Source organism: Equus asinus, chromosome 4 (genome assembly GCF_041296235.1).
Source record: "Equus asinus isolate D_3611 breed Donkey chromosome 4, EquAss-T2T_v2, whole genome shotgun sequence".
Taxonomy (NCBI): domain Eukaryota; kingdom Metazoa; phylum Chordata; class Mammalia; order Perissodactyla; family Equidae; genus Equus; species Equus asinus.
The window spans coordinates 15,273,380-15,299,379 of NC_091793.1; the positions used below are offsets into that span (position 1 = coordinate 15,273,380).

General features: G+C 46.1%; 1 long non-coding RNA gene across 1 annotated transcript; it reads right to left on the bottom strand.

Moving 5' to 3' along the window:
- Positions 1-241: 241 nt before the first annotated feature.
- LOC139045016 (uncharacterized) lies at positions 242-24,461 on the bottom strand. The gene is made up of 3 exons (XR_011502516.1): positions 24,327-24,461; positions 1,365-1,470; positions 242-1,204 (listed from the first exon to the last, which is right to left on the bottom strand). It is a non-coding gene; the product is annotated as an uncharacterized lncRNA (long non-coding RNA).
- Between the last annotated feature and the right edge of the window lie 1,539 nt (positions 24,462-26,000).

The window sequence follows — 26,000 nt, forward strand, 5'->3', positions numbered from 1 at the left end:
CCACACTCACCATGCATCCTGGGAGCCGCTCTGCCAGCCTCCTCGCTCCCAAAGCCCGCAACGCCGGGAGCTGGCTGCTTTTGTGAACACAGCTCTCCTTCCCCGACTATCACTTTCTTTAAGTTTAAACAACCGTAATTTTCCTTTTACGCCCTTGCATTTGTTTTCCAGGAAGACGATTACCCATTCATGGAGTATTAATGATCTATTAATATGGAAAGGCTGGGGAGAGAGCGGGGTTGTGCAAGAACACACATTTTTATTCAAATAAATTACATCGATTTTCGATTAAAATGCTCCACTTAGAATGGACACTTAGTCACAGCCCTTTCTGGGCGTCTCCTGCCAACTCTCTCTTTCATCACGGCCACACTGAACAAAAGGGCTATTCAGAACGCAGGCTCTTTGTGAGTGCAGGTCAGCCCCAAATCTCTGCATTCTTATTGCTTGCTCGTTTGGTACATCTCGTCCCTCGAATGCGTTTCTGCAGAAATAAATCAGACTCGTGGGCTGGTGCAGAGGGAGAAGACATTCTCTTGCCTCCGGTCCTGTTTCTCCAGATTCTCCCCCAGGGCCAGATTTCTGCCTCCCATTGGCTCTGTCGGAGCTCCCTTCCCATTTCACCCTGATGGCAAATGGACAGAAGGTTCATCAGCCACCTGAGCTCCCCTCCCAGACAGAGACTCAGCCCCACCGCTGTATCTGAACTCTCAGGGAAAGCGGTCTCTCCTGAGGGCCCTGCCTTGGCTCGAGTAATGATGGAGCTGCAGCTGGCCCTGACCCCTGCCTCAGCTCACCATGACAGCTCCTCCATCTGCCCCAAATGGGTCAACGAGTCCATACAGAACCAGGACTGAATTTGGCAGCAGAGAAAAAATACTTCCGGCGTCTCCTTTGGGATGTTTCCTGTCTGCAGGGCTCAGAAGACAATGCCATCTCCTGGGTCCTCAGTCTGGCTTTCTTTCCAGTGGTGCCTCCAGGAACTCAGGGCTCTGCGATGGGGCTGTCCCAGGACACATACGCACAGCGCTCCCTGGAGGAAAGAGGCTGCAGCAGGACCCAAGGACTCCAAATCTTCATGTAGCTTCTGCCCCCATTCAGCTACGTGCCTTTGCACACGTTCCCCTCTGTGCCTCACTGTCCTCATCTGTAAAGTGGACGCGATCCAGACTCAGCATGCTCTTCTCACAGGGAGCCACGAGCACTGAATAAAATAATAAAGGAAAATAGCATTGCTATCATTACTATTATGGAAATTGGGTCAGCTCCTTGATCTTGCTGGCGACTCAAGGACTCCCCAGATCACAGGCCCCCGGAGGCACACACCCTGGAATGTTTCCCGCAGGGACAGTGCTGACACTCACCCTCCGTTAATGCTCAGAGTCTTTTTTCTCCTACTTTTTTCCCTTAGTGAAGTCTCTCATTTTCCAGCAATGCACCAAAAACTGTGTTTGCAGTGAAGTTCTGCTTCTAGTTAGGATGTAGAAGATAAAGATCATTACTCCACCATGACAGCAAGAAAACACCACATAAAGTACATAATTACACTTTATAAGCCTTCAAAGAGCTATAAATGCAAAAAAAGTCTAAATGAAACAAATTCCAGAGAAAGACAAGGCCTTCATAGGTGAGCAAAGACCAACGTCTGCCGGCATATCCAGGGTGGTCACCAAGTCTGAGACCCACTCCTCTGCCTACAGAGGCAAAGAGACTTCAAGCTCAAAGATAAAGCAGCCAAATTTTTTAAGTCCTGTGGGCTTGAAGGACAGACTGGAATTTGAAAAAGCCCCAAACGTAAAAATAGTCCCCATCACCTGACAATGCTATGTCAGAGGCAGGTGGGGGTGAGGTTGGAAGGCAGGGAGAGATCTTGAAGTTTGGTGGTGTTTAGATTCTAGGGCCCTGCTGGGGACGAAAGGGTGTCTGTCTTTATCCTGAAAACAGTTGAATCCATGGGTGAACTGAAACTACTCAGAGCTGTAACTGAACCCCCCCAATGAGTTCAACTCCTGACACACCACAGAGATCAGCCCCACCGTGGAGGCTGCAACAGAAACTGGAGCTTGGGGCTGAGGGCAAAGAGAGATCAACATAGCCTCCTGGGGCCTGCAGAAGGAAAGGACCCGACCCCACCCTCAGTGCATTTGAAACTAGAGATGAACTAAAACTAATTCAAGGTGAGGCCAGCCCAAGCTCAGCTGGACTCTTGGCTGAAAATGTGACCAACAATCAAGAGAAAAAACAGTCAACAGAAGGAGATGCATGGATGTTGTTGGAATTAGCACACAACCACCTTAAATTTTTATTGTAGATTCGTTAACTAGTTTAGAGGAAAATATGATCAGAATGAATGAACAGAGATTATTGGCTGTTTAAAGCAACAATATTCTCACACTATGGGATCTATAACATGTAGAAATAAACATGACAATAATAGCACAAAGGGTATGAGGGGTTAAAGGGAATTATAGTGTCATAACATTCTTATTCAGTCATGTGCTGCCTAACAACATTTCAGTCAATGACAGACCGCATATATGATGGTGGTCCCAAGAAATGAGAACCACAGAGCCTAGGTGTGTAATAGGCTACACCATCTAGGTTTGTGTAAGTATACTATGGTGTTTGTGTAATGACAAAATGGCCTAATGACACATTTCTTAGACGGTATCCCCATTGTAAAGCAACACACGATTATATTGTGCTTGAAGAGGTGTAACAGTGATGCAAGGTAGACTGTGGCATTAACGATTCGTGTTGTAATACCAAGAGCAACCACTTTCAAGAAAAGAGGTATCAAAAGGCCAGGAGAAGACACACAATGGAACACTTAAAAATACTCAGTTAATTCAAGAGAAAGAAGTAAAGAAGCAGGGAACTGATGGTACAAATAGAAAAGGAATAGCAAGAAAGTAGATCTAAACTCAACTTTATCAGTAACTTATTTAAATGTAAATGTAGTAAACAGTCCAATTGGCAGCAAGATTGTCAGAGTGTATAAAAGAAAAACAAAATAAAATTACACACAATACCTCTTAAAATCATAGATATAAAAATTTTCAGACTACATCAAACTAAAAAGCTTCTGCACAGCAAAGGAAACCATCAACAAAACGAAAAGACAGCCTAATAATTGGGAGAAGATATTTGCAAACCACATATCAGATAAGGGGTTAATATCCAAAATATACAAAGAACTCATTCATCTAAACAACATAAAAAGCCAACAATCCAATTAAAAAATGGGCAAAAGATCTGAGCAGAGATTTCTCCAAAGAAGATATACGGATGGCCAACAGGCATATGAAAAGATGCTCAACATCAGTAGCTATCAGGGAAATGCAAATCAAAACAACAATGAGGTATCACCTCACTCTGGTCAGAATGGTTATAATTAACAAGACAGGAAACAACAGGTGTTGGAGGGGATGTGGAGAGAAGGGAACCCTTGTACACTGCTGGTGGGAGTGCAAACTGGTGCAGCCACCATGGAAAACAGTATGGAGAATCCTCAGAAAATTAAGAATAGATCTACCATATGATCTAGCTATTCCACTGCTGGGTATTTATCCAAAGAACTTGAAAACGCAAAGGCATAAAGATACTTGCACCTCTGTGTTCATTGCAGCCTTATACACAATAGCCAAGGCTTGGAAGCAACCTAGGTGCCCATCAAGGGACGAATGGATAAAGAAGATGTATTGTTTATACACAATGGAATACTACTCAGCCATAAGAAATGATGAAATCTGGCCATTTATGACAACATGGATGGACCTTGAGGGTATTATGCTGAGTGAAATAAGTCAGAGGGAGAAAGTCAGATACCATATGATCTCACTCATAAGTAGAAGATAAAAACAACAACAAACACGTAGCAATGGAGATTGGATTGGTGGTTACCATAAGGGAAGGGGGTGGGGAGGGCAAAAGGAGTGTTTTGGCTCATGTGTGAGGGGATGGACTATAATCAGTTTTTGGGTGGTGAACTTGATATAATCTACACAGAATTCGAAATATATTACGATGTACATCTGAAAGCTATATAATGTTATAATCCAATGCTACTGCAATTAAAAAATAAAAAATAAAACGAAATAAAAATTTTCTTGGGGCCGGCTCCATGGCCGAGTGGTTAAGTTTGTGCGCTCCGCTGCGGCAGCCCAGGGTTCGGATCCTGGGCACGGACATGGCACCGCTCGTCAGGCCACATTGAGGTGGCGTCCCACATCCCACAGGTAGAAGGACCTGCAACTAAGATATACAACTATGTATCAGGGCAGGGGTTTGGGAAATAAAGCAAAAAAAAAAAAAAAAGATTGGCAACAGCTGTTAGCCCAGGTGCCAATCTTTAAAAAAAAAAAAAAAAAATTCTCAATAAAGTATTAGTAAATCAAAACCACTGTGTGAAGAACTGACCCTGGGGCTGAGTGATTAAGTTCACGCCCTCCGCTTCGGCGGCCCAGGGTTTCACCATTTCAGATCCTGGGCGCAGACATGGCACCTCTCATCAAGCCATGCTGAGGCAGCATTCCACACAGCACAGCCAGAAGGACCCACAACTAGAATATACAACTATGTACTGGGGGGCTTTGGGGAGAAGAAGAAGAAGAAGAAGAAAAGGAAGAAGATTGGCAAAAGATGTTAGCTCAGGTGCCAATCTTTGGAAAAACACCTCTGTGTGTGTGTGTGTGTGTGTGTGTGTGATAAACAAGTGGAATTTGTCTAAGGTGCAAGGTTGGTTTAACATTTAAAACTCAATGTTATTCACCAAATCAACAGAATAAAGGAGAAAAATATCATCTCAATAGATTCAGAGAAAGCAAGTGATGAAATTCAACACCCATTCACGACTGAAAAGAAAGTTCTCAGCAAACTGGAATAGAAGAAACTTCCTCAACCTAATAAAGAGTATCTACAAAAAAACCCTAAGGCTAACATCACACTTAGTGATGAAATATCGAGTATTTTCACCATAAGATTAGGAACGAGGCAAACGTCCTCCTGCACTCCTTCCACTCGGCACTACCAGGCGGGCAGGGGCGGGGGGGGGGTTGGTTGCTGGTTGGTGCAGTGAGGTGAGAAAAAGAAAGAAAGAAAAGGCAAAAAGAGTGAACAGGAAGAAGTAAAATTGTCTTTATGGGCAGACATGACTGTGTGTACAGAAATCCTAAGGAATCTACAACAAAAACTATTAAAATTAACAAGCAAATTTAGCAAAATTGCAAAATATAAAGTCAATATACAAAAATTAATCTTATTTCTATATATTAGTAATGAACAATTGGAAAGTGAAAATTTTAAATACCACTTATAACAGGATCAAAACACATCAAATGCGTAAGAATCCACCTAATGAAAGATAAGCCAGCCCTCTGCGCTATAAACTATAAAACATGCTGAGGGGAAGTAACTTGTGCAAAGACATGCATAAGTAAGCCACATGCCCAGACTAGGAAATGCAATATTGTCATGATGTCTATTCACCCTAAACTAGCCTACAGAGTCCATCCAACCCCAATAAGATCTCAGCAGGCTTCTCAGAGAAATTGCAAAGCTAATTCTAAATTTAATCTGGGAACAGAAAAGGCCTAGAATACCCAAGAAAAGCTTGGAAAAAGAGCATAAGGTTGGAGAACACGCTCTGATTTCAAGATTTACCATAAAGCTTCAATAATTAAGATGGTGTGATATTAGTGCAAAGACAGACAAATAGATCAATGAAATTGAACAGAATCCAGAAACAGATGCATGTGTACAGTCAACTGAGGCACCAGGGAGATTGAGTAGATGAAGGAAATCGGCAAGAGAAAGACTTTTCCCCAAACGTAAGCAGGACAACCAGCCAGCTGTGTGCGTGAAATAGACTGCAACCCCTCTCATACCAGACACAAGTATGAATTCAAGGCGCCTTATTGACCAAAAGGTGAAAGGTAGAACAATTAATCTTCTAGAGGAAAATAAGGGAAGATAGCTTCACAATATGGGGGTAGACAAATATTTTTCAGAGAGGACACAAAGAAGCAATCATGCAAGAAAGATATAAATTTAACTTCATCAAAATTTAAAACTTCTGCTCATCAAAAAGACATCATTAATGAAAAGCAACCCACGAGTTAAGAAAAATACACAAGACACATATCTGACAAGAAACTCAAAAGCATAATATATAAAGAACTGCCATAAATCAATAATACAAAGATAACCAATTCAAAATGGGCAAAACACTTGAATAGGCAACTCACAACAATGGAGAGACTCAGAGCCAATAAGGACATGTGAAGTGCTCACGCTCCTTAGTCCCCCGGGAAGGGGCATCAAAACCACACTAGATACCATTTCACAGTCACCAGAAGGGTTAGCCATGAAAAGGCTGACAGTGGGGAGTGTCGGGGAGGAGGTGGGACCGCCAGACTCTCCTCCACTGCTGGCGGGGATGTAAACGGGGAAACCATTCTGGAAAACGGCTTGGCAGTATACGCTAGAGTTAAGCAGGTGTTTACCGTATGAACCAGCAATTCCACGCCATACGATCTCCAGAGCAAATTCTCATAACAGCGAGAAACGGGAAACAATCCAGCTGCCCCCCAACAGGGGACTGGATAAACCCAGTCACAGTCCATGCAGTGGTGGGGACTCGGCAGTAAGGGGACCCGCGGCGGGTACCTGCAACAACACAGCCGTCTCCGCCACAGAGAGCGAAAGGAGCCAGCCGCACAGAACGCACACACACGGTGCCGTCCTCCATGTCGGGGGCCTGCGTGCTACGCGCCCGGGACGGCTTCAGCTCCGCGGTGGCCTTGGGGTGGCGGGTAGCGGCACTGCCGGGAAGGGGCCTTCAGAGCAGCGGCACCACGCGGCCAGAGGCAGGGTCTCCCAGGTGTTGCTCGCAGGTGCTTCTCAAGAGCGGCTCTGGGGAGCCCCTGGGGCTGCTGTCGCCGGGCGTGCTCTCATGGTCACCCAGGCCTTGGCAGGGGTGGGAGGGAAAGGAGACCACACCTCACGTCAGATCTGGTTTGGGCACTTTGGGCTCTGCGCCCTTGAGTGTGTTACCAACCTCTCTGAGCCTGTTTCCTCCCTGTGGAATGGGACTGGTGAGCTGACTCCTGTGCCCCGTGCTCACCCTGGAGAACTGCCTTTAGCCGCAGGTTCCTCTCCTCCTGCTGACCAGGGCTGCGGCAGCTCCCGGGGCCGGGGCAGCCGCCTGGGCCGCCCATCTCCAGCGAATGAACAGACCGAATCTGGGATGCAGGAGTGGGCAATGGGAGGCGGGGAGAGGAGGGGCTCTCCCTGTGCGGGGTCAGCCTCAAAGGTGTGCTCTGCTCACGGGTCCACATTAAGAATTTCCTCCTGTCTCTGTTCTGCAAAGGGCAAAGTAGACATGCCAGGGCCTCGTCAGAGGCTGATGTAACTTCCTGTGGACAGGTGCCGAGCCTGCTTCCTCCTGGGTTACCCTCGGAGGACCAGACAAGAGCTCCTTAGGAAGAGCCTGGAAGCCAGCGCCTGCCTCTCTGCAGGCAGGAGGAGGGAGAGGCACCCTGCTCGGCCTCACAGGGCGGCGGGCAGACCCCAGCTGGGCCCCCCACCTGCCGGGACCCAGGAGCCTGTTGGGCCTTCAGTCCTGGCTCTTCAGAGCCAGCATCTCCCCTCTCGGGGCCCCGTCTCCTTGGCCATATGGAGCTGGCTGGTTTACAGCACATCTCTCAGGGGTCTCCAAACAGGAGTGACACGCACGACATCACTGCCTCCTTTTTAAACACAGCAGTCTGAGGGTTCACCAGCTCGCTGGGGCTCCCGGCAGGTGAGAGCGGGCTCATGGACTCGGGGGTACTCGGCGAAGGTCAAGGACTGCACCCGTGATGGCAGCTGAGGGAGGGGATGCAGGCAGAGCGGGCGACAGGGTGACTCGGGCTCAGGAGCAGTTCTTCAATCCCAGCTGTAAATTTGGCCCTCAGCTTCCTCGTAGCGGAAACAAAGAGGGAAAGACCAGCAGTGACAAGACCCTCACTGTCCTTATGCCAAAGGCTCGCTCGTGCCCTCTGTCAGGGCTTTGCCTGGAACTCAGACACCCCAGGAAGTTTTCACAGGGAACCCTGAGACTTGTTAAGGCAACAATCTCAAGCTCATCTCTAGCCAGTGCACAACCTGCACGTCCTGCCCTGACCGCCAGCCCCCTGTGATCACATTCCACGCTGGCCACACTCCCTGAGACCTATGCAGCCTCTGTCCATCCTGCTCAGAATCTGCCCTGGGCCTGAGCTAGGCCGGGGCCTCAGGCCCCACGAAGGAGCAGAGCCAGCTGCCCTTCTGTCCAGCCCCGTGCGTCCAGCGACGTCCCCTTGACTCTGGGGCACTGCTGGGCCTGGGGCTGTGATTAATTATTTTCTTCAGAGAAAATGGATTTAAATTTAATTGCTGCTTGAAAGAGAAGGGGTGGGGTGGGCAGCTGGGAGGAGGGACAGGAACAAAAGGGAGAAAAGCAGAGGCCTGATCAATTGTTTCAATTTAAAGAGGCCGCAGTAAAATGGTTGGAAGACAGAGTTATGTGCCTCCCGAAAATGTGGCAATAAATAAGGGAAATCACCCAGAACAAATAGCACCAGCTGTTTAGATGAACAGGGAGCCAGGAAATGTGAAGGATGGACGGCTGCAATGAGAAACGGTGGACGGGGCTGGCGGGGGAGGAGAAGGGAGCAGAGACCCTCACGCAGGTGCAGGGGTGTGGGAGGGGAGCAGAGACCCTCACCCAGATGCACGGGTGTAGGAGGGGAGCAGAGACCCCCCCCCATACAGGTGCAGGGGTGTAGGAGGGGAGCAGGGACCCTCACGCAGGTGCCCCATCCCAGGGCAGAGCCAGGGTGCTCAGACTCTCTGAGGAAGGAGCACGGAGGGACCCTCCAGCCCCTCAGCCTGTGATGCCCCAGGGGGCCTCAGAGGAGCAGAAAGTCCTTGAGGGAAATTCCCCAGCCAGGGCACTACAGTACAGACTCATCTCTGGGCCATCGTTTATTCATTCAACTAACACTCCATGAGCTCCCACAACCTGGGCCTCATCCTCAAGACAGTCCTGCTTTACAGGTGAGGAAGCCGTGCTCAGGGCAGCTAATTGGTCTGCCCAACATCACACAGCATCTGACCCCAAAGGCTGTGCCTCTGTACCCCATGGCCTGCCTGGATGCCCTCCCTGATGAGTCACTTGGTTCCTGAGATCCTGGCAGAGGCCAGGTCGGGCCGGGTAGGCCCTTACAGTCTGCAGAACAACTGCTCCCTGCTTCACCTGGGTCCAGAGGGGCTACACAAAAGGATGTCCCTCCCCATGGAAACATGAGGGGTGAGGAAGAAGTGTTCCCATCTGCCAGCTCTGAGCAGTGGCCACATGGAAAGAGTCCCGGTATGGCATCCAAGTCTTACTGTCTGTGCGTCCGTGGACAAGTCACCTCACTGACCCTCAGCTTCCCCATCCGGGAAACAAAGACAACAGAATCCCAAAGTTGAAGGGGACCACCGAAGTTGCCAAGCCGCACCCCTTAGACCATGATCATTAAACTCTACTCGCTCACCTCTGAAAGCAGGAAGCTCACCAGACCCCTTGGTTATTTGCCCAGATCCTTGGGGTAGAAGGATTGCCTTTGTATTGAGCCAAAAGCTCCCTCTCTTCCCCTAGAAGCACACAGAGCGTAGGTGGTTTGGAGCTTGACTCTCTAAGCCTTCGCCATCCTCACTGCCTCTCCCTCCCATCTTCCACACGATGCCTGGGGTACCAGCCGAGGCACAGATCTGGGCTCAACTTCTCTGCAGAATCACCAGCCACTTGGAATAACCCCGGTTCTTATCCTTTCCTGAGGGCTAACATTTTTTCCCAAAACGTTTTCTGCCTTCTAAATAAACTGCTGCATAGTGAGAATGCTGGGTGGCGCCGGCTCCTTCTCTACCCCTAGTGCACTGTGTAAACTGGGCAAGTCACATTAGCCTCTCTGTGCTGCAAGTTGCCCCCATGTAAAGTGGGAATGACAATAGCCCATCAGAAGGCCTTTATGAGAGTAAAAAAGTTAATTTAGATAAAGTGTTTAGAATAGTGACTAGCAAATTGTAGGCAAATATAAATGTTCATTGTCATCATCATGATCATCATTACCATCATCGTTGTCACCATCATCACCATCACTACTATCAGCATCATCACTATCATCATCACCATCACTATCATCAACCTCATGACTATCGCCACCACCACCATCAGCACCATCACCATCACCATGATCACTACCGTCAGCAGCAGCACCATCGTTGCCATCACCATCACCACCATCACCCTCACCAACATCATCACTATCATCACGATCACCATCACCACCATCATCAGCATCACCTCCACCATCATCGTCGCTATCATCACGATCACTATCATCATCACCATCACTATTACCATTATTTTGTTACTATTTTTTTCACCCATCAAATAAAGTTGCAATAGGTGCTCTGAAAGGGATACTCCTGCCCTGGAATTGAGAGTCTCTCCTGCTCTCCATCCTTGTCACACATTTCTGCTGACAAGTGACTGATGCAATGCAGACTTATGTAAGGTCATTTGTCCCACTGGTGTAATTGACCTAAACGGCTTTAATGAACTTGATGCCTCCCCATCCCACCCTCAGGATAAAAAGGGCTGCTCCATCTCTGCTCATCCCTGACACAATGGCCTTCTCTGGGCAAAGTGTCACTCAGAGAAGAGCGGTGACACACATCTCATTGGCCATATTCATTTAAGGCAGCCCAGCTCCACCTTCATGCCTATAAAACCCAAGGTAAACGTTGCTCTGCTCCGTGCCCACCCTGTACAGGTCGGAAGAGAGACTTCTGATGTTTCCATAGCAACCACCTGACCCATATGCTCACAGGCTTTGCCAGATGTGTCTTCCTAACATGCTGAGGATTTGGGACCCTCACTGCCATGCTGTGACCCAGGCCCCCACCATCTCTCGCCTGGGCCATGGCAACCACCTCCCCTACCTCTCGGCTCCAGACTTGCCTCCTCCGTTCCATCTTCCACACTGCCACAGGCCCGGCAACATTTATAAGAGGCAAATGTGATCAGGTCGCTCCGTGTAAAGACTTTAGAGCTCCCCACTGCCCACAAGATGGAGCCCAAACTACTCAGGCTGAAAACACAGAGACCCTCCCCCAGGATCTGCCCCCATCCCAAACTTTTTCAGCCTTGTGCTCTGGTACTCCAGGTCCACATCGGGGTCTTTCCACACTCCATGCCAACAGTATGGATGCCTCTGTTCTGTGTGACTGGGAGGCCCTCTTCCCCACTGAATGATGAGCTCAGTCATCTCTTAAGGCCCAGCTTACACAATTCACCTCTTCTAGGAAGCTCTCCTGATTCCCCAGCAGACATGCCCTCCATCGGGCCCCCACTACACTGACTACATCTTGTTAATAAGTCTGTTTACAGATTGGACTTCACGAAGTACACTCTGAAAGACTCAAGGGTAAGAACCACAGCAGAACCTTCTCTGAATTGTGGGGCCTGGCACAGAGGGATGCTCAGGAAGTGTTTTAACAAATGATTGGATGGATCGTGGATGAATGGGTGGATTAATGGAGGAATTGATAGATTCATTCATGGATGGATGAACAGATTCATGCTACCAGGAGCATGGACAGGTGTGTCTTCTGCCAGGTCCCAGGGCAGTCAGGACTGCCTCAGACCACAGTAGAGTGGGGCTGGAGCTGGCTCACAGGGCTGCTCCAGGGTCCACTTCAGGATTCAAAGATGGATGGATGGATGGATGGGTGGATGGGAGGATGGGTGGGTGGATGGATGGGTGGGTGGATGGGTGGGTGGATGGGTGGATGGGTGGGTGGATGGATGGGTGGATGGGTGGATGGGTGGGTGGATGGGTGGATGGGTGGAGGGTGGATGGATGGATGGAGGGTGGATGGGTGGGTGGATGGATGGGTGGAGGGTGGATGGGTGGGTGGATGGATGGGTGGGTGGATGGATGGGTGGATGGATGCATCAGTGGGTGGTGAGTGGGCAGATTCATAGGGGAGTATTTTTAAACGCGATTTGAGAGCTCTTTTTTCTTTAGTAAAGACAGTGAGCCTACCTTTTTTTTATGACCCAAATGAATATATTTGATCTGCTAGACCTTTGTTTTATGCTTTTTGGGTTTTGTGCTTATTTCTTGTGTTCTTTCTTTTCTTAAAATTTTTTTGCACGTATTAATATGGTAATTTGGGGCTTTCATTCTTAACCAGCGATTTTGAAAGTATCAATCCCGTTTTAGTTCTATAAGAGCTTGCCTTCATGTTGTTAGAAGTATTCTTTAGTCTCAAAGTCTCTGTAGGTCAAAGACAAGAACAAACCTTTATCTTTTGGCTCCTTCCTTTTAAGAAAAACTATTGAATGCCCTCTCTTTTCAGGGCCCCTCTGCCAGGGCCAGCGGAAACGTCAAGGGCAGTGGACACATCAGGAAAGACAGAATGCCAAGGGTCCCCTTCCCAGGAGGCAGCTGGGCTGAGGGAATGCAGTGGTTCTGCAACCCAGCGCTTCGGGCGCCACTTCCTCATTCAGCCTCTGAATGTGCCTCCCTCGTGGAGCCTCTTGGGTCTGTCGACAGCAGAGCTGTCATCGTGTCCCAGCAGAGTCTGACGTCCGGCACGTGTGCCCAAGTTCCAGGTCGCTGAACTTTGCTATAGCAACCATGCATTTTGAATGGAAACGCACACTGAGTAATTGAAGCCTGTTTTTCTCACTGCTAAAGCAAGAGAAATCCCATGTCGGCTGTCATTTATATGCAGGGTGCTCAGATCCTGTAAAGGAAGACCATGTTCTGAGAGGAAAACATTCCAAGGCGGGAGGAGAGAAGCCCTGTGCCCTGTGCCTGCCCCTCCCGAGCCGTGGGCTGCCTCCTCCACTCACATCGTGCCGTTTCATTCCCACGGCCGCCTGACGAGGTGGGGATAGCGAGCCCCATCCCACAGGTGAGGGACAGGAGAAGAGAAGGAACTCCCCCCGAATCGGCAGCAGTTAACCAGTAGGATGTCATTCCAACCCCAAAGGTGTACCTCCCAGGTCATGTCCCCAGGGCTTGCCCCTCAGTGTCCCTTCACCCCCTCTGCCACCTGCCATGAGGCCGTCCCCTGGGATCACTAACTTCTGTTTTGGTTTCCCCCAGCAGGGCCCAGCGCCTCACCCCCAGCGGAGTGGGACCCACTCCCTCATCACGCTGTGCCCTCCTGCCTCAACTGCAGCTTCCTCAGCCTGGAATGCATTCCACTTCCTCCCCAGCTCTGCAGGGTCTACGCATCCAAAGCACAGGCTTATGAGGGAGACCACCCGCAGTGAAGTCCCAGCTCTGCCCCCTTCCAGCTGAGGGATCGGGGGCAAATCCCCTCCTCGCCTGGAGCCCCAGCTCCTCAGCTCTGCAAAGATGAGGGCACGCTCACCTTCTGGGCCGCTGAGGGGCTGACAGGGGAGATGTGTGCAAGGCTGTGCACAGCGATGGCGCCAGGGGCACTGCCACCGGGCGTGGCGCTGACTGTCATTACAGCCCTGTCCCCTCCGGCTGGAAGCTGTGCCCCCCGGGGGCTTCTCTCTCCCTGAGACAGCCCTCATCTCTGGACTGGATCTCAGAGTCCGTGAAGACGTGGCTTCTCCTTTCTTTGCAGCCACTCAGAAAGCTCCAATCGGAGGGAAGCTGAGGTCTCTGGAGGAGAACGCCTGGGGACCCCGCTTGAGGAAGGCCTCCAGCTTCGGGGTAGGGGGTGGACGCAACAGAGCTCGACGGCTGGGGAGGCAGAGGAAGACCCCAGAGTGTTGGTGTCACCAAAGCTCAGGAGAGGGGGCTTCAAAATGGGGCACGTGTTCCAAGTCTTCTGGAACTGCAGAAAGGCTGGGTAGTGAGAAAGCTGCAGGGCAGACAGTGGACTTGGAGGTGAGGGCCACTGGAGACCTTAGGAGGGGTGGCCGTATGGTGGCACAGAAGGCAGACACCAGGGCTTCAGAGTCGTTGAGTCCAAGTTCCCACTGGGCGATGAGTCTCCTCCACAGTATCCCAGCCTATTGTTGTCCAGTTGATGCTTGATTACCTCTGATGATGGGCAATTCACTCCTCGCAAGGACGACTGCCCTATTTTTGGACAATTCTAATCAGTTCTTAAAAGGATTTTCCTTTTTCCTTAATTCAAATATGTTTCTTGTTATTGTCTTGTTTTGCAATAATATTTTAATTTTTTGGAAAATTTTCCAAATTTTTAAATTTTATCAAAAACATTAGTTTAGAATTTAGTAATATTCTATTTTTAAATTAAAATTTCTTTATAATATATTTTTATTGGATTTAACGACGGGTTGTTGGTTCATAAGGAAGAGGAGGAGAGCCCCTTTCTCAGTGCCCATCTGCGCCACCAATGTCTAAAGATGCTGAAAATGACGAGAGGAATGTACTCTGAGGAGCCTGGATGAAAGGGTAAGTAAGAAACAAAGATATGACGAGAGCTATTTCCTCAGCTTTATAAATGCTTACTTTTACTCTATGGCGTCTTGTGCAACAGAACATTTTCAAACAGTCTCAGGTAAGGTGCAGCATCATTTGGAGACCAATCGCTCAGAGATTAAAGAAAAAGAAATGGAAGGTTTTAAATGTAGACATGATGAGAGCTTGAAAAGCCAAAAATTGTTTGATACAGTTTTTCAAAGTAGAAATGAAAAAGCCACTGAAGCATCTTCCGGAGTTACCCGTCCACGGGCTGGAGAAGCCGCACAATAGCCGAGAGACGGGCAGAGTTGTGAGCGGCCGGCAGTGCTGAAGGGCGCTGGAGAAAAAGCCAGCAGAAGAAATCACAGCTTTGTCACTTTCCAATGACACAGTAACTCGTGGTATAAATACTTAACTGCAGACGTGAAGACTGATGCCCAGTTCGTGGGCAGAACGGTACTTGCGCCTTGCACATGGAACACTCGCTCCACGGCTGGCCTTGCTATTGGCTTGAGTTGATCTTGCATCAGCACCAACTTACCATCTCAGAAGATCCTTTACGTGACTTCTTGGCAGCAAACACAAGTGGTACTGAAATACTCAGACGGTGCAACAACTTCATGAATCTCATTTTTTATTCTGCAACAACTGTGTTGACATTTGCACTGATGGTACAAATGCAATGGCAGGCAAAACCGGCCCAGTCTTTAGCACAATCGAGGCAGTGACACCAAATCACACCAGCAGGTGCTGTGTGATTCACTGCCGTGTGCTTGCAGAAAAAAAAATGTCCTTGATGAGCAGCAAAAATTATTAATTTTATTATGTTCTGATACTTGAATATACATCTTCTTAACGTTCTATGTGTTATGGTCTAAATGTTTGTGTCCCTCCCCCACAATTCATATGCTAAAGTCCCGGCCCCCCAAAATCGACAGTATTAGTAGGTGGGGGCCTTTGGGAGGTGATTAGGTCGTGAGGGTGGGGCCCTCATGAATGGGACTAGTGCTCTTATAAAAGAGACCCCACAGAGCTCCGTGACCCCTTCCACCATGTGAGGACCCAGCGAGAAGATGATCCAGGAAGAGAACTCTCCCCAGAGAATGTGACCACGCTGGTACCCTGATCTTGGACTTCCAGCCTCCAGATCCAGGAGAAATAAATTTCTGTTGTGTATAGGCCACATTTTGCTTATCCATTCATCCATCAGTGGAAATTTGGGTTACTTCTATCTCTTGGCTATTGTGAATAGTGCTGCTATAAACGTAGGTATGCAAATATTTCTTTGAGACCCTGCTTTCAATTATTTTGGATATACACCCAGAAGTGGGACTGCTGGAACATATGATAGTTCTATTTTTAATTTTTTGATGAACTGCCATACTATTTCAACCCATTTTACAACCCCACTGATAATGCACAAGAGTTCTAATTTCTCTACATCCTTGCCAACATTTGTTTTTTCTTTTTTTTTAATAGTAGCCATCTTAACAAGCATGCACTGGTATCTCACTGTGGTTTTGCTTTGCATTTCTCTGATGATTAGTGATGTTGAATGTCTTTTTATATGCCTGTTGGCCACTTATATTTTTACATCATCTTTGGAGAAATATCTATTCGAGTCCTTTGCCCATTTTTTAATTGGGTTATTTGATTTTTTGTTATTGAGTTGTAGGAGTTGTTTATATATCCTGGATATTAACCCCTAATCAGACATATGATTTGCGAATATTTTCTCTCATTCTGTAGGCTATTTTTTTAACTCTCTGAATTGTGTCCTTTGATGCACAAAAGTCTCCTAAGTTTAACGTGGCTCTGTCTATTTTTGCATTTGTTGTCTGTGCTTTTGGTATCGTATCCAAGAAACCATTGCTAAGTCCAACGTCCTAAAGCTTTTCCCTTATGTTTTCTTCTAGGAGTTTTGTAGTTTTAGGCCTTATGTTTAGGTCTTTAATGCTTTTTGAGTTAATTTTTGTATATGGTGAAAGATAAGGGTCTAACTTCATCCTTTTTCATGTGGACATCGTTTTCCCAACATCATTTGTTGAAGAGACTTTCTTTTCTCCATTGAGTGGTCTTAGCACGCTTGTTGAAGATCGCTTGACCGTATATATGAGGGTTGATTTATGGGCTTCCTCTATTCTGTTACAGTGATCTGTTCTTCTTTATGCCAGTACCACACTGTTTTGATTACTGCAGCTTTGTAATATGTTTTGAAATCAGGAAATGTGAGCCCTCCAACTTTGTTCTTCTTTTTCAAAATTATTTTTGGCTATTTGGGTTCCCTTTAGATTCCATATGGATTTTAAGACGAATTTTTCTATTTCTGAAAAAAAAAAAAAAGCCATTGGGATTTTGATAGGAATTGCACTGAAACTGTAGGTTGCTCTGGGTAGTGCTGACATCTCAAAAATATTCAGTCTTCCAACCCACGAACATGGGATGTCTTGCCATTGACTTGTGTCTTCTTTAACTTCCTTCAGCAATGCTTTGTAGCTTCAGTGTGTAAGTCCTTCATCTCCTTGGTTTGGTTTAACAAACGTGATTTCTGGATAACATGTAAATGTAATATGTCTACATTTGGAATATCTGCATAATCAGGGTCATTTTCCAAATAACCAATGCATGATGTTACAAAATCATGAAGACATAAAAGATCCAACCAAAACGAAAAACAGACAAATAGATTATAATGTAACAGAGTACGAAAAGCTCTTTGATATGGTTTCAGATTCCACAATGCAACCAACCTTGAACACACCACCACTTGCCAAAGAAGAGACCCCACAATTACCTGAAAGGCTATTAAAATACTCCTCCCTTTTCCAATTACACATTTGTGTTAAGCCAGGTTTTCTTCAAAATTCAAAACAAACGACAAAATTACAACAGATTGAATGCAGAAGCAGATACGAGAATCCATCTGTCTTCTTAAGTCAAATTCTAAAGAGATTCGCAAAAATGTAAAACAATGCCATTCTTCTTACTAAATTTTTCTTTGTTTTAGAAATATAGTTATATTTCATTAAAATATTTATGTTAACATGTAATGGGTTTATCATTGTGATTTTAAATGAAATAATTTATATTTTCAAAATTTCTCAGTTTTTGTTTCTAATACAGTAAGTATCAATAGACACTGTCCACAGAAACACAGCTCTTTGGGGCCCTCGATGGTTTTTAAAAACGTAAACAGGCCCAAAAATTTGAGAACTGCTGGTCTAAAGCAAATGGAGAATGACAATAAATAATCTATAAACGTGCAGTTAAAAATCATAACCACTACTGAATTATATACTTTAAAATGGTTAACTTTGTCGTGTGAATTTTACGTAGTAAAAAGAAATGTAACTACTCAAAACATACACATTCTAAATTATCAAAAGTAATAGGAACACACAAAACAAAGAAAACACAGACTGTGTAGTAAAAGATGTTTAAAGTTTGAACAAAAAACATAACTAAAAACTCATGACAGAATTAAAACAAACCTATTTTATTAACATGTCTCTATAATGATACTAATATTAGCTAAACCTAATAAAAGAAAATGAAAAACACTGGCTATAAATTCCACGGTGGTCACTCCTGGAGAACTGCCCATGCCAGACAGGGATGGGGGTCTGCCCAAACCCTCTGCTTATAACTGAAGGCCTGTCTCAAAGAGTGTGCTTTTCATTCATAAAAAGAAAACAAAATGACTCTAAGATTAGATCGCAAAATGAAACCCGTATCTGTGCCACATACAAGAAACACATCTAAAACAAAGTGACTCAGGAAGGTTGGGGTAAAAATTAAAATGAAGAAAAAAATAAAACAGGGATCTCAATCTTAGAATCTTAATATTAGATAAGATTGAGTTCAGGACAAAAAGCATTAAAGGGAGAAAAGCAGAGCCCATTATAATGATAAAGGATGCCATCACACTGAAGACTAGCATCCGTGAACACCTGTGCACCAAAAAACAAAGCATCAACATTCATAAAGCAAAATCTTTAGGAAATTCAAGGAAAAATAGAGAGAAACATCATTCATCTCTGTACAGAAATGCACGGATGCTTCAATATTAGGAAATTTATTAATATAATTCATCATATTATTAGATCAAAAGACAAATTATATGATCATCTGTTTATGCTAGATTGTTGATAAAAAACTCAACATCCACATTTTATTTTTAAAACTTCTCAAAAATGACTGCACGGACACTTAACATGATAAAATATATTTATCTCATCTCGAAGGTCAGCATTATGTTTAATAGAAAAATACTTATGACCATCCTCTCATTAAAGTTAAGACAAAGATATCTACTATTGTCATTATAACTGAATATTATCCTAGAGATACTCACCAACACAATCAAACAGGAATAAAAAATAAGACATATAAAAATTGAGAAGAGATCAAACTATTGCTGTTTACAGATGACAGAATTATATATCTGGAAATTCCAAGACAATGAACAAAAAATTGTTCAAAATAAAAATAGAATTCACCAAAGGTGTTGACATAAAATTGGTATATAGAAGTCAATAGCTTTTACATATTAAAATAAAATTCATTAGAAGCTATAATGAAAGGAATATTAAAACACAAATAAACATAAGAAATGTGCAAGCTCTATCAAAAAAAGAAATCTTTAAGATATAACTAAACAGAAAAGATTACAAATATATGTATACACATCCCATGTGTTTGGATAGGAAGACTAGATGACATCAAGATGTCAATTATCCTCACAAAAAATATCAACTGAATGTTTTGAGGAACCAAATAAACTGATTGAAAAGCTGTCATGAAAAAGAATAATGAGTAACGAACCCTACCAGATAGTAGAATACGTTAAGATTATCATAATGTTTACATTGGGGCACAAGTACATTCATACACAGATCAACAGGAGAAAAAGAAAATCGCAAAGACATGTGGGAATTTACTATATGATGAGGGAGGAAAATCTAATTAAAAGAAAAGGTGAATTACACAATAAACGGTGTCTGAGAAAAAGTTGAATCCCTCCCTTATATCTTGCTGAAAAAAAATTTCAGATGGATCAAAGATTTAATGAGAAAAATGGAACTATAAAAGTACTAGAAGAAAACATAAGAGAATTATTTAAATCTCAGGATGGGCATGCCTTCTGAGTATATTGAAACAGGCACACATACACACACATAAAAAAAATGAAAATTTTGACTACATAAATATTTCTTAAATTATATACTGTAAAAAACATTTAAAAAGTTGAAAGATGTAAAGGAGTGGGAAGATGTATGCATTTCCTATCACAAAAGGAACTAGTTACTTTCATATGTAAAGAGCTTCTATAAATCAATAAGAAGGTCAACAGCCAAAATGAAAAAATAGATAAGAGTTATGAATGAATAGTTCACAGAAATGGAAAACCATGTCTCTTAAACATGTGAAGAAATGCTCAACTTTATTCATAGTAAGGGAAATGAAAATTAAACTAAAATGAGATTTTTTTCTACCAGATTTTCAAAGATCAAGACATTTGTCAACTCTGTGGTGATAAGGGTGTGTGGAAACAGGCAGCTCAGGGTGCTGGTGAAGAGCACGGATTCTGGGGCCAGAATGTCTAGGTCTGTATTTCAGTTTCATCAATTAACAAACTTAGGAAACTTGCTTGATCTCTCTAAGCCTCAATTTCCTCATCTATAAAATGAGGTTTTTCTGAGGATTCAGTGAGTTAAAATTTGTCGGGTGCCTGGTATGTTTTAAATGCGATGCTAAAGAAAATTAAATAAATATATTGTTAGTGGGAATGTAAATTGGCCCAAATTATCTGGATAAAACACGACAAATCCAAGAAAAACCAACGAGGGAAACAGTAGAGCTTACTCAATTAGAAAAGCAGAAAAAGTACTAAAAAGTTAATCTGATGATTGCTGTGGTTTTTGTTCTCTGTGAGAAAATAGATAAATCTCTAGAGAATGTATTTCAAAAAGCGAGAAAGAAGACAAACAAAAATGCATCAATTGTAAGGGTACAATACATACTTCTGTGTTAACATATTTTGAACTCTCAATGAAATGGGACATTTTCTTAGGAAAATACAAACCGTAAGAATTCTCAAATATCTCTCGAAGCAGAAGGGCGTGGAGGAGCCGAGGCAGGAGGGCGGGGGTGTGGACGGTGTGAGGGATGCTGAGTGAGGATCCGAGGGGCGGGGCCGGAGGGCAGGCAGAGGTGGCGTGGGGTGAGCGTGGGGTTTTCCGGGTGTGGAATCGAGCCCAGGGGGACAGGTGTGGGCGGTGACAGGTGAGGAGGGGGAGCGATCCTGTGATGCTTTGGGGAGTTCGAGTGTGAGGGACCTTTGACAGGTGCACGTGGAGGGGTCAGCTGGGCAGATGCACACGCAGGACAGACGCTCAGAGGCGAAGTGCCGGTGGGAGATCCAAACCCGGACCCGCCCGCGTGCGGACGCTCCTGACCCCCGGCATCAGTGGGATCTGCGTGGAGAGATAGTAGAAGAGGGGCCCTGGCAGGGGCCTGACAGACTCCAGCGTGAGCATCCAGGGGGAAGGAGACGAGCCTGCGCAGACGCCCGAGGAGGGCTGAGAAACGCAAGGAAGAGCAGGACGAGGAAAGAGAGGCTTCGAGAAGCGGATGAGACTGGTTATTTGAGCGCCCAGTGTGGTGTCTGAGGACGCCTATGGCCTTTGGAGACCTGAGGTCACTGGGGACTTCCAAGTGACGGGAGTGTGGGCCATGGGGTGGGAGCCGGGTCCAGAGCGTGAGGGAGTGAGGGGAGGAGGCGACAGCACAGGAGGTCAAAGATTGAGGAGAGAGAAACAATAATCCGCAGAAATCCCTGAGAAGCTGAAAGGAAATGGGACCCTCCTAGCCTGAGGGAAGAACTCTTAGCCGACTGAACCAAACCGCCACCGGCACGGACAGATGCCACGACCCAGGGGGCTCACCTCGATACACACAGTCACACAGACAGGCTGCCTGCCGCCCCCACCCCACGGATGCCCGGGAGGAAGTCCCTACAAGGCCACGAAGTCTCTTGCAAAACTAGGACTCTCTGGAGGGACCAGCACGGCACGGCTTTCTCCCCAGAGGCATTAGCGGCAGGCGCGAACCACGCAAGCTGCTCTCAGCACTATCATCTTGCCATTTTCTGAAGTTTTAGCGGATGTTTCAAAGCATGAAACAGACCTAATAGGCATAATGGCTGGAAACGAGGTGGAAGCACTTTCAAGGACACACAGATAAACACCAGAGAACCTGCGAGAAGCAGCCTAGAAAGAAAAGCCTAAAACAGCCTACGACCGATGACAGTCTAGCACATTGGCTGGATTCTAGACGAATATTTTAAAATCTATAGTTTTCCTATAGCAATGACCAGTTAGTACCTACGATGGGGAAAAAAGATCCCACTCAAAATGGCAACAGATTAAAAAGGACGTGTAACACTTAGAAATAACTGCCCCCAAAATATTCAGTACTTGTGTGAAGAGAAAACTAAGCTCTCCTGAGAAAATGTTCAGGTTCCTGGAAGGACGTGCTCCATTGACGGGAAGTCTGAACACTGTGAACCTGCCGGGTCTCCCAAAATGCTTCAAACATTTCGCCCGATCCCAGTTGAAGTCCTGATTAAAAACAACGGAACTCCACAATATTGTTCCAAAGTCGACCCTGGGATCCTGGCAGGAGATAATGCAAACGAAACTTGGACACGAAGGGAAAATGAGGGACAGCTCTCCCTGCCAGCTGTGGAAATACGTATTTAAAGAACAGTGCTGAGGACACTGTGGTACAACCACAAAAACAACGGGGAGATCGATGAACCAAGAGATGTGGACCCGCCCCAGGCCTTAGTATATCCTCACAACAGATCAACTGCCAAAAGTCATTTCAGGAGGGGACGAAAGTGTTCTAAAGCCAATCTATGGTGACGGTTGCACAATTTGGTAAAACAGCTTAAATCATTGAATTGTACCCTTGAAAAGGGTGGATTATATGATATGCAAAATATGCCTCAGTAAAGCTATTTTTTTTTAAAGATTTTATTTTTTCCTTTTTCTCCCCAAAGCCCCCCGGTACATAGTTGTATATTCTTTGCTGTGGGTCATTCCAGTTGTGGCATGTGGGACGCTGCCTCAGCGTGGTTTGATAAGCAGTGCCATGTCCGCACCCAGGATTGGAACCAACGAAACACTGGGCTGCCTGCAGCGGAGCACGCGAACTTAACCACTCGGCCACGGGGCCAGCCCAAAGCTATTTTTTTTAACATAAAAAAAAGACTTCCAGAAGACTTCCAGGTCAACATGATGGTCTGAACTCACAGTCTTAGCTCTTTTTTCTCCCCAAATCCCACATAAATGATTTTAAAATATAAAAATAAACAGCAGCATTGGAAAACAGAAAAAGATGAATTGGTGAATCAGAAATTCTGAGAAAATTCTGAAATGCAAAACCTGGATGAGATGGGCTCATGCAGAAAGTGTGCTGCTCAGAAAAGTTGGAGCAGGCGGCCAAGCGTTGAAGGAATAGGCACTGATTCCCCCATAAGTCATCCTCAGACCCCGAGAACTTGGCATTTAACAGTTGGAGGAGAAAGCTTCTGTGGGCAGCAGAGAGGAGGACACGGTGGGTGCTGTGGGAGCTGGCCGCGGCCTTCACCACCGCCGGGCAGCCTCTAGTCAGGGCTCCACATGGCAGGTGAGAGCAGTGACTCCAGCAAAGGCGAGGATGCACCCAAAGGGCTCCCCTCATGGGCGAGGGCCGAGATTCCAAGCTGTGACCCCGGGGCCAAACCCCACAGCCAGTGTGTGTAAAGTTATATGAGTGCACAGCCACGCGCACTGGCGGACACACTGTCTGTGGCTGCTCTCCTGCCACAACGGCTGAGCTGCGTGGATATGACAGAGACTTTGTGGGCTGAAAATAGACAGAGAAAATTGTCAACCCCTGAGTTAGAGAGAAAAGCAGGGCAGCAGCCACCAGGGCCACTTGAGACCCCTTCATCAGACGCAGATAAAGATGCGCTTCTCCACAGAAAAAGTGGCCCCACAGGGCAGTTCAATCCTCTCAGTGACATTTCCAAAACGGCCTGGTGGTCGACAAACCCCTGACAACACAGGATCAAGGCAGGAAAGAGAAGAGTCTTACGTTTCTAATTGGCATCCACAGAGACGCCAAAGGACATCGCGCCCATGAGACAGGACTGGCCATGGGTTTTTAAATGGCGGATTAAAGAACAAGAAAGAGATCTTTGAAATGAAAGATCATGATTGCTAAAATGATAGAAGTCAGAAGCAGCTGTGGGTAACATGGCTGAGGCCCACACCGGTGAATTAGAAGGTCAAGCCGGGGAAGAGTCTTGGAGCAAAAAGAGACTGAGAGATGGAAATGGTAAGAATCCCGGAGAAGAAATATCACCCCACTGGGGTCCCAAAGGAGAGTGGGAGGAAGATGTAATTGAAGAAGTAAGAGAAGAGAATTTCCTCTGAAATGGAAAAGACTCAAGCCTTCGGATCCTGGGTGCACTAAGAAGAAACAACGGGGAAATGGCACACGCTACACACATCTGTCCATCCTCGCGGAATTCATGACTCAAAGGATTAAAAAGACCTGTAAGCTTCCAGAGTAAAGACAAAAATACATGTGTTTGGCCATATATATATACAGCCTAAAAGAAGAACGGAGATCCACTCCCACTGGTCGTTCTCATCTAGAACATGAAAATGCTAGAACCTGTTTGTGCACCAGCTACAAAGTTCTGAGGAAACAGAACTTCAATACTAGGATTCTATATCCAGACAAATTATAGTTTCATTGTGAGGGGACAATAAATGTGTTTACCTATTTTCAAGGACTCAGAGAGTACACTGCAAACTCTTCTCTCCTGGAAAAAAATAATTGTGGATACAGTTCAATAGCATGAAAGAAAGGGGTGGCACTGAGCATAAGAAACAATGGGGAGCAAAGAGATAATTAAAATTTACAGTTCTGTCCAAATAATTACTGAGAAAATGAGGTTTAATGCAGTTGTTAGAAAATAATTCCCCAAATAGACAGGACATAACATTCCTAAATAATTGACATAATGTGAAAGAAAAGTAATAACATTCTGGAACTAAAATTCTGAATGATTGCAATAAAATTGTGTCGAACGTCTTGTCATGTTCAAGTGGTAATTTATGGCTATTGATTCTTCTAGTTGATAGAAGTATGTGTTTTAGTATTTTATTGATTAGAACCCTTTGGGTTGCATGGAAGAAAAACCCAACTCAACCCAACTCAAAAAATCTTGAGAGGGCCCTGGACTTTCTTGTAGGACCCACAGAGAAGATGGCGGGTGGACTCCAGGAACAAATGGGGCTGGGAATTCAAATGCCAGCTGTTGTCTCTGTGTCTCTCTAGCCCTCACCTCTCTCACCTCCGCACCTGTGGGTCCTTCTCTCTGAGTCGATCGGCTTCCTTGCTTCTAAGACCCACAAGTGGAGAACGCGGCCGTTGACACCACCTGCATTTTGCAGTTTCTTCCACAGGCACTCGACAAAATGTTAAATTCTTTTTCTCAGTTCCAGTTCCAAAACCACTCAGAAAGACTTTCATTGGCAGAGCTTGGGTTAAGTGTGCACTCCAGGATCAACCAGCTGGGGCCACAGGGCAAGATGACATCATTGACATGGCTGACCCAGACGCACAATGAGGTCAATGAAGGAGGGAGGTCAGATCCTAGAAAATGAGTGCTGGAGCATCCAGCCCCTTGGGGACCACTGCAGTCCACCCAGGGTGGCCCAGGACACAGGCGCGCCCTCCCACACACACTCACATATAATTCTCTCCTATATACAGTTCAACCTTTTCACTCCTGGGAAAGCTCTGCCAGTAGGACGGTGGCCGGAAAGGAAAGTGCACACAGGACTCAGTCCCCTGAGGTGGGGCCCCCAGGACCAGCATGGCACGTGGCGGTCTCAATCACATAAAGGCAACCACTCTGTGGGGAAGGGGCTCGAGACCACCATGAGGGCTAGCAGGCGCGGAAGAGGATAGCCAGGAGGAGCATGGCCACTATCCCCAAACTTGAGGCCTCCATGCTTGGCTCGCAAGTAGCCCAACCTCTTCTTCTGCAGGCTCTTCCCCCAGAACCTTCCCCACCATTCCAACACCCACCTTTTATCCCTCTCTTGCTTTGTCACTCCCTTCTCCCCTCCCCTCTGCCCTCATGCTGCAGAGAGTTCCAGAACACACAGAAGAGCAACTGTAACCCTCCCCCCTCCTGAACTGAAGCTGTGGAGACCAGTCAACAGGTGAGATGATGCAGGATGAGTCAGTCCAGTGAACGACAGAGAATGTCCCTGCCCACCCCGGGCTCACAGCACCAGTGCGGCTCCCGGAGCCACCACCCATGGACCGCAGGCCCCTCCACAAACACCTTCCTCTCCGGGAGGAAAAATGCATCACAACTGAATGGCTCCGTTGCAGAATGCCAGACCACCCGGCCGTCGGCAGAGGGAGGGCTGAGCGGGC